Raw genomic sequence first — 9,046 nt, 5'->3', positions numbered from 1 at the left:
AAGAACATTTCAGATGTGTGAAAAATGGGATTTAGAAGTTGAATGCTCTTGCACTGTTCTTGCAGAATAGAACAGTTAGGGAAGGCTGAATATACAAGGTTAATCTACTTGATTTTTTAAAAATGTGCTCTTTTCATGATTCAGAATGAACTTCACTCGTAAAACTTTGATGAAATATGTTTGGCTGTTAGTTACTGTTATCTCTGGTTTTGAGGCTTGGCCCTATGAATTCAAGATAAAAGTTCCAGTGTAATCAGGAACTGCACAGTTGATAATATCTGAGAACGTACTTCCCATCTTTGCAGGGTCCATTTGCTCCAATTTGTTTAAAGCACGATTTAAAAAAACAAACTACCAAAGCACTCAGTTTAATTTATCGTTTCAAAATGGTGAGATGTTGCCATGACCCCTTTATTTTTCCATAACAGATCATGCCACTATTACACTACAAGACGACAGTGAAGAGATGAACTAATGATATCCTTATCTGAAGCTACTGATTTATTTTATAATTAATTTTTGTGCATGCAAAGTTTTCTTTTTTAGAATGCCATGTGCAAGGAGCGGTTGAAAAAGAATTGGGGGGTTAGACAAAGGTGTATGTATTCAGCATGTTTTTTTTCCTTACCGCTCGTACTTGTAATCTTTAGTGAAACTCTTACTGCTAAATAGTTAAAGGGAATACTTTTTTGTTGTTGTTGCTGAAATAACAAACAAACTGACTGTAACCTTGATGCTAGAAATCCGACATTCTTTTGCACAGGAAATAAGCATACTGACAGCTTCCTTATTTTAAGCGTCCGTGCAGTGCTGTCTGTTCACTCTCAAGATTTACATAGCTGTCATGCGGAAGAGTCTAGGTTGAAATCAGTTTACTGATCATGTTACCTTCCTTGGGTAGTGTTGTGGTGTAATCTGTTTGGGTGCCAGGTGGTTGTTTGTTTTGGGACTTGTTTTTTCTGTAAGAACCCTCTGCAAACATATGGCCTGTTTTGTCTGTTCCAAGATCTGAAACGACAAGATTTCAGGACACAAATGCTCAAATGCATAACGCTAAATAAGTTTCCGTCTGCCCTGCCCCACCCCGGGTTAAATAGGTGCACTTTGAACTTTAATTTCAACCTCTCCTCTAGCTGTTAGGACTCCATTACAGACATTGGGCTGAATCCAAACTAATTTTTTACTTCTTTCAGCAAAATAGGACATTTTGGCATCTCTCAGCCAAGTTCCCTGAAATGTGATGCCTGGGGTGTGTGTGTGGGGGGAAAGGGTTAGGGGGAGGCCAGAATGTTCCGCCTTCTGTTGACAGAAAGCAAACTTTTGACTGAGACCAATATCCACTTACACTTCTGGTTGCCACACCTATGTGAGCAGGTTCAGGAGTTACTTCTGTTGATAACAACAGGCTTATTCTGAAATGGATGCACTGCAGATGGCACTGTTCCATTGTGGGGTTCAACCCCCTATAGTCAGTAGAGGAAGCTATTTTCATGGCTCGACCCTGCACTTCTGGGCTAGTTCAGATAAACTCAGCATAGTATAGGCTGAGGGGAACATGAGGTTGAGCAGTGGAATTATACCAGCTGTTCTACCTGCTAAGCTACTTGCATCCTATCTTAGCGCTTGCCACACATCTGCACCATGCAAGTAGTGTTTACACAGTGCCCAGGTAAAAAGTCCAGTCACTGTGGGCACAACCTGTAGTATTTGCCTTTTTGTGGTCTTGGACGTACAGCCCCTATGCATTTGTGATGTCCAGTATGTGGGCTTCCCAGTAGGTCCAAAGTGGGAGTTAGCCCAATGAGGTAAATGTGATTCCACTGTCTTCCCCCCATCCCACCCCTGGCCTCTCACATAGGCTATACTGCAGTTTGTCTGAACCCAGGCCTTCAGCTATAATGCAACTTGGAAACATTGAACTACAAGTTTCTAATTAAGTGTGGCTTCAAAATGCTTCACTAAAAAAACGGATGACTATTGCAGCTCTTTCCACATTGTTCGCTTGAAAGACAGAGTGGGGTTCTGGCAGTTACTGCAATTTTTTTTTTTAAAAAAAAGCACTTATTTAATCATTAAAATAAATAAATGTACACGTTGGTGCTCAAAGTAATGTTAAAATATATTTAATAGAAACTTGCATTTGATATTCATGGGCATGGGTACATATATTTTTTTAAGAAAAGAAAATTGTAATACTGTGGCGTTGCTTTTTTATATCCAAAGTATAAAACTTTTAGGGGGAGGGGGGAGAAACTGACATGTAAAATATTGCAGATACGTCTCTTGCTGTATCATTGATAGGATGGCTTTATTTTATTAAAAAAAACCCTTCTTTCCCGCACATTAAGTTGCATGCCTTAAGTTCTTCTCCAGGATTGTCTGTTTTGAACTATCCAGCCAACTTTGAAGTACTACTTTTGACTACCTTTGAAAATATTGTACATTGTTAAAATAATTTATTTTGCTTTACAGAAGTTTTTGTCATGTATTGACTAACTGTATTTTGGTAATAAACAGGGAGGTTTTTTTGGTTAAACTCATCAGTGCTATGTTTTGGACTGCATCTTATGAAATATAAGCACTGAACAGAGAGAATGTATATTTTCCATTGGTTTTTACTTCGCAGGGCATGAAGATAATATTGGCTTTGTTCAGATGTCGCGCCAAACCACCAGGGTTTTGTGTTTCATGAACGAACACCAAAGGGGCAGCAATGCAAAAGGAACAAGATGGAAAATCCAGCAGGTTATTTATTGGGACATGTTTACATATAGGGCTATTCTTAGATCTTGTTATGTTTTGAGGTCTTTATAAAGGGGTGACAAAAATTAAGGAAAGACTTCAACAAAGATTGACTTCTTCCATACCATGTTCCAAAAAGAGATATCAGCCAGTGTGCGTAATGATAATGGTATGGGATTAGGCACATTCTGGGAGATGGGGTTCACCTTCAGCCTGCCATGAATCTTGGTTGGTGACTCTTGGCCAGTCACATACTTTTAACCTAACTTAACCTCACAAGGTAATTGCAGATAAATGGAGGGAGAACCCTGTATCTCCTTGGAGGAAGTGCCAGATAAAAATGTGCTGCATAGATTAGGGATGTCAAACATGCAGCCTGGGCGCTGGATGAGACCCCTCGAGGGGTCCTATCAGGCCCGCCAGCAAATCAAAAGTAGGTTTGCAACTTAGATACACACCTGTACAACACCTGAACAGCATACTCAAGATTGCTACAGCACAGACATTGTCTCCAGTTTTTGATGTAATAATTCAGAACAAGAGGTGTCAGTTATCATGCCGTTAAACAAAATATTGCAAGAGTGCTAATGTTTTAAGCGTGTTTTAAGTTTTTTAAAAAAATCTTTGTGTTTGTCTGTGTCCTCTACCTGGCATTACATTTCATGAAACACATGGCCTCATTTAATGAAACAAAGGTCTCATTTATGTTAGACCTAGCCTTCGTAACAAATGAGTTTGACACCCCTGACGTAGATAATTCCTTCAGTTACTACCAAATATGTGGGTGACCCTTGCACTCTATCATTGGCTTCACTGCAGTTCTCTCCCCCTCCCTGGCTTGCTGCAAACCATAGTTTGCTGTTTTCTCTGAACCAGCAAACTATGGTTTGCACTTGCCCTGCAAGCCACAACTTAGTGGTTAAAGAATGTGGAACATGAATTCAAGGCTTGCTCCAGTTTATTCACAAGAATGACAAGCTGTGGCTTGGGGTTATGGAAGAACCAAGCCAGAACCAGAGTTACTGTGGCATAGCGGCTGAGCAACTGAGCTAGGAAATCAGGAAACCTTTCATTCAGATCTTCCTAGGTAGCTTTAAAGTACGACCTAAGCAGTTACTCTATTCTAAACACATTAAAAGCAATGGGTTTACAGTGGAGTAACTCTGTATGGGTTGGACTCTTTGTCTATATATCAGACCTCTCTATATAGAAAGAATATTGACCTTTTATGTAAGGATTGCTGAGAAAATTATTAAAGGTTTCTGCACACTAAGCAGTTATATAAATACTATGTATTATTGCTGTATTAAGAATCCCTTTAACCATCTTTTTGTTCCTATCATCAGCAAAACTAGACCTACACAATTTGTGACCTACTCACCTACGTATAAGTCCATTAGCCTGTTTCTGCTGTCTACAATGGACTATGAAATCACAAAGTACATGGTTGCTGGGCCGTGTTTGATGACCATTCATTAGCTGTATAGAATGTGTAAACAGTGTGTGTAGAGTGCCATCAAGTCGCAACTGTTTTTTGGTGACCTCATTGCTTTTTGAAGGCAAGAGACTAACAGATGGTTTGCCTTTGTGTAGTACCATTGGACTTCCTGCCTTTGTATAATACCCTTGGACTTCCTTGGTGGTCTCTCATCCAAGTACTAACTAAGGCCTACCTTGCTTAGCTTGTAAGAGCTGATGAGATCAAGCTAGTCTGAGCCGTCCAGGTCAGAATACAGCCCTAAACTAAAGAGGATATAATTATATAAAAAGGATATAATTTACCTTCCATTCTAAATCCTGTTCCTCTTTTTTCTTTCTTTCTAACTCTTGTTTCTCTGGTGATTCTAACAGATTTTCAGGTTAGAAGTCAGTTGAAGTTACTTATGAGCTGAATTATAACTGTTTCAAAATTCTCTTGCTAAAAACACACATTATCCTTCAGAGGCTTATCCATAAAAGCTTTGAGACAATGTTACAGTTGTTTGCATTTTGCCACAATGCCTCTTCTCACATCTGCAATGTAAGAAACATCCTTCCAAAGAAAATTGGATTAATCATGGAGAATTTAAAGTACAAAGGAAGGCGGATACTCTCTGCCTGGTAGTTCCGTGTATTCTAGTGCCAAGAGCTGAGGAATGGGAAATTTAGGAAAATCAATAAAAAGCAGCATATTAGTATGATAAATATTGAAAAGTGTAAAACAAGTACAACTACGGAAACCGTTGACCCGCACCTCAAGATATATAGAGAAAAACAGATGGCTGAGGCATATAGAAGTGGCAAACATGCTAGATTTATCTAGCATGGAAGCAAGTAAATCCACTTAGCACTATCTTTGTGGGAGCTTACAGATTCCACAGCTTTTTGGTTTTTAAAAAAGGTCTGACCAATCAGTCACAAGTAAGTCCGTTCATCCGCAACTTGCTTCAAGCTATTTTGATCTACTTTTCTCTTAAAGAACTGTTTGTGGGATCAAACCAAAATCCAGCATCCTGTTTCCCACTGTGTGCTTCAGGAAGCTTATGGCCTGATAGAAACAGCTGCTGATCCCTAGCTTCTGACAGTCAGAGGTTTACTGTCTATATTTCATCAGGGCCTTTATTGAGCAGGAACACAAAGGAATGCAGTTCTGACTGACTTGGTGCCAATGGTGTGGCTTAATATGCAAATGAGTTCCTGCTGGGCTTTTTCTACAAAAAAGCCCTCTGCAAAACAATGGTGGCATCAGGGGGTGTGGCCTAATATGCAAATGAGTTTCTGCTGGGGGTTTCTACAAAAAAAGCCCTGTATTTCACAAGCCCCACACATGCTACTTCTGCAGTGTTGCCATTAATAGCATATATGCCACAACTAGTATGAAAAGGATTGCAAAATTGGTCTGCAGCAGAACAGGTAGATTTGAATCCAGTAACACCCTGGGGACCAGTGAGTGTTTGGAGGGTATAAGTGTACCATGCCTACTGACTGCAAGATGATTTGCCTGCCTAGTGCAAAGGTAGCAGATATTACACATTGTTGAGATAAGCTTGAAGACAGTGTTGGGGAGAGCCAGTGGTCATGATACATGTTGGCACCAACAGTGTGGGGCAATGCAGTCATGGTCCTGAAGAAAAAAAATTAGGCTGCTAAGCAGAAGGCTCAAGGCCAGGACCTCCAACATAGCCTTCTCAGAAGTGCTGACAGCTCCACGTGCAGGACCAGCAAAATAGTCTTGATGCATGGATGAGACTATGGTGAAAGGAGGAAGGGTTTATGTTTGTTAGGCACTGGGGTGCTTTTTGGAACAAGCAGGAACTGTACAAAAGAGATGGCTTCCACTTGTCCCAAAAAGTAACCAGCTGCTGGTACTTAAAATCAAAAAAGTATCAGAGCAGTCTTTAAAGATGGGGGAGGGGGAGAACCGACAGGAATAAAGTCTCTGGTTCAAGATACTTTAGTGAATCGCCTCAACCTGGCCAGCGCCAGGCTCTGGGCAATGTATGTTCATTTCTAAGAGATGGGGTAACTATCACTGTTCTAGAGAGAAATGGATTAGGACTGGCCACCGATAGGGCACAAACCTTATTGACTGCTCAACAAGGAAGACTGCGTGCCTAACCTGGGGAATTATAGTTATATGCAAATGCTAGAAGTGTCTGAGGTAAAATGGAGGAGCTAGAATGCATAGTGTCAGAGGAGAACGTAGACACTGTGGGCATATCAGGAACTTGGTGGGATGAGGATAATCAGTGGGGTACCATGATTTCTTGATATAAATTATACCAGAAGGATAGAAAGAGTTGGAGTGGATCTGTACATCAGAGAGAGCATGTGGTCCAGTAAAGTTAAGAATGTAAGAGAAATTTATTTGGTTACAGAAACGCTATGGGTGGAAATAGTGTGCCCTAAAGGAAGCTTAGCTCTGGGAGTTTATCACCCACCAATCAAAGGTTAGAGGATGATTTCAGAGCAGCAAAAGAATTAAGGAAAGCAGCTAGATGAAATAATTGTGTCCATAGGTAATTTTAACTACTCACACATTGATGGGATTAATGTGTATTCAAGTCAGGAAAAAGATTACTGTGCCATGAAACAGATGCTCACAGAATCTACTGGGTGGAGGCAATCTTGGAGTCGGTCCTAAATTATGCTCAAGACCTGGTAAGAAATGTAAATGTGATGGCAGGAACAGTGACCCTAATTCTATTAAGTTTAGCAATGATGTAAGTAGGGAACTGCCCAAAAGGACTTACACAACCCACTTTTAATTTCAGAAGGGATAACTTCTCTTAAATGAGAAGGCTTGCGAAGAACAAACTGAAAGGAGTGCCAAATCCCTTCAGGGAACCTTGGAGATTATTAAAAACTACAATCCTGGAAGGTCAGAAAAAATGTATACCACAGGTTAGGAAAGGTATAAATAGATATTTTAAAAGGCCTGCATGGTTAACAAACGAAATAATGGAGGTAAGGATTCCTTTAAGCAATGGAAGGCTAGCTTTAGTGAGGTAAATAAAAGGGAGCACAGGCTTTGGCAAATAAACCAGCCAGAGAAGAACTGGGGCCACGGATGACCAAGGTGTAAAATGATTACTAAAGGATGATAGGGAAATAGTAGAGAAGCTAAATGCATTTTTGCCTCTGTCTTCATTGTGACCCACCCTGAGCCTTCTTGCGGGGAGGGTGGGATATAAATCATAAAAGCTGTGGAAGATGGGAGGTGATTGCCTACTCCAGAACCACCAGTTTCTGGAGTGGTGTTGAAAGACCTGAGTCAGATTGAGGTGATAAGAGAGGAGGTCCTATGCCTAATTGACAAATTAAAAAACTTGACAAATCATCAGGTGGCATACAGCCAAGAGTTCTGAAAGAACTCAAATGTAAACTTTTGGATCTCTTGACAATCTATCAAGAAATGTAATCTATCATTAAAATTTACCTTCATTCCCGAGAACTGAAAGGCAGCTAATATAACCCCTATCTTTTAAAAAAAGTTCCAGAAAAGATCGAGGAAATTTCAGGCCAGTCAGTCTAACATCAATACCAGGTAAGTTGGTGGAATCTGTTATTAAAGACAGAATTAGTTGGCAAATTGATTAAGCCTATTGAGGAAGAATCAGCATTAGGGCTGTGCAAAAAAACCCAGTATTTTTTGGGTTAGAGTATATTAAACCTGAAAAATATCAGTATTTGCTGATAATCCTGAATCCCAATTCCATTATGGCATTTGGATTCAGGAAATATTTGGGAAACCTGAAATTTTTTTGGCTCCATTATACTTATAGGGACTGTTATAGTCAATGGTCCCCATAGGGTATAATGGAGAATCAATCTAGGGTATGTGCGCCTCTGTGAGGGGCTTTTTTTTTTTTTAAGTAGAGACACCAAATTCGCAGCAGAGCAGCTGGCATCTCTCCTCAAACCCCATTAAAAAAAAAAAGATTGGACCAAAGGTGCCCCCATCCTCCATTGAAACCAATGGAGGGGAGAAAGGCATTTAAAGGGATTGCGATCCCTTTAAATGTTTTCTCCAAGCCATGCAACTCTGCAGCTTGGAGAACTCTGAAGGTGTCCCCATCCTCCATTGAAAGCAATGGAGGGGAGAAAGACATTTAAAGGGATTGTGATCCCTTTAAATGTCTTCTCCAAACCATGCAGCTCTGTAGCTTGGAGAACTCTGAAGGCATTCAAATAGGCCCAGTCCCTTAAACACTTGGAGCTCTTCAAAATACAGAATCATGTGGCTTGGAGAAGGCATTTAAAGAGACTGTGATCCCTTTAAATGCCCTTTAAGGTCACTTATCTGGCTTGGTGATTTCAGGTAGACAATCAATATCTGAAATCTAAATCCGGCTGAATCAATATTTTATCAACTTGGATTCAGCCAAACACACACCCTTAATCAGCATGGATTATGTAAGAGAAGATCTTGTCTCACTAACCTTTTAGAGTTCTTTGAGGGGGTGAACAAACATGGACAAAGGTGACCGGTAGATGTTTACCTAGACTTCCAGGAAGTTTTTGATCATCAAAGGTTCCTAAGAAAAGCCCTCTTGAGGATTAAAAACTGGTTGATTAACAGGAATCAGAGTATAAATGGACAGTATTCACAGTGGAAGGTGGGGTACCGCAAGGCCCAGTTCTAGGTCTGATGCTTTTAATATGAGTCCCACCCACCAGACAAAAGGCAGGAACAGTTCTAGTACTCCTCATGAGCATGTTTAACCCAGGCAGTCCCCTAAATGGACACCCTTCCTGAACAACTGCACCATTCTCATGCTTCAGATTTCTCTGCATCCATTCGACTGCAACAGAAAGTATTGTT

This window comes from Heteronotia binoei, chromosome 14 (assembly GCF_032191835.1).
Source record: "Heteronotia binoei isolate CCM8104 ecotype False Entrance Well chromosome 14, APGP_CSIRO_Hbin_v1, whole genome shotgun sequence".
In the NCBI taxonomy this organism is placed as follows: domain Eukaryota; kingdom Metazoa; phylum Chordata; class Lepidosauria; order Squamata; family Gekkonidae; genus Heteronotia; species Heteronotia binoei.
This window is presented reverse-complemented; position numbering follows the sequence as displayed.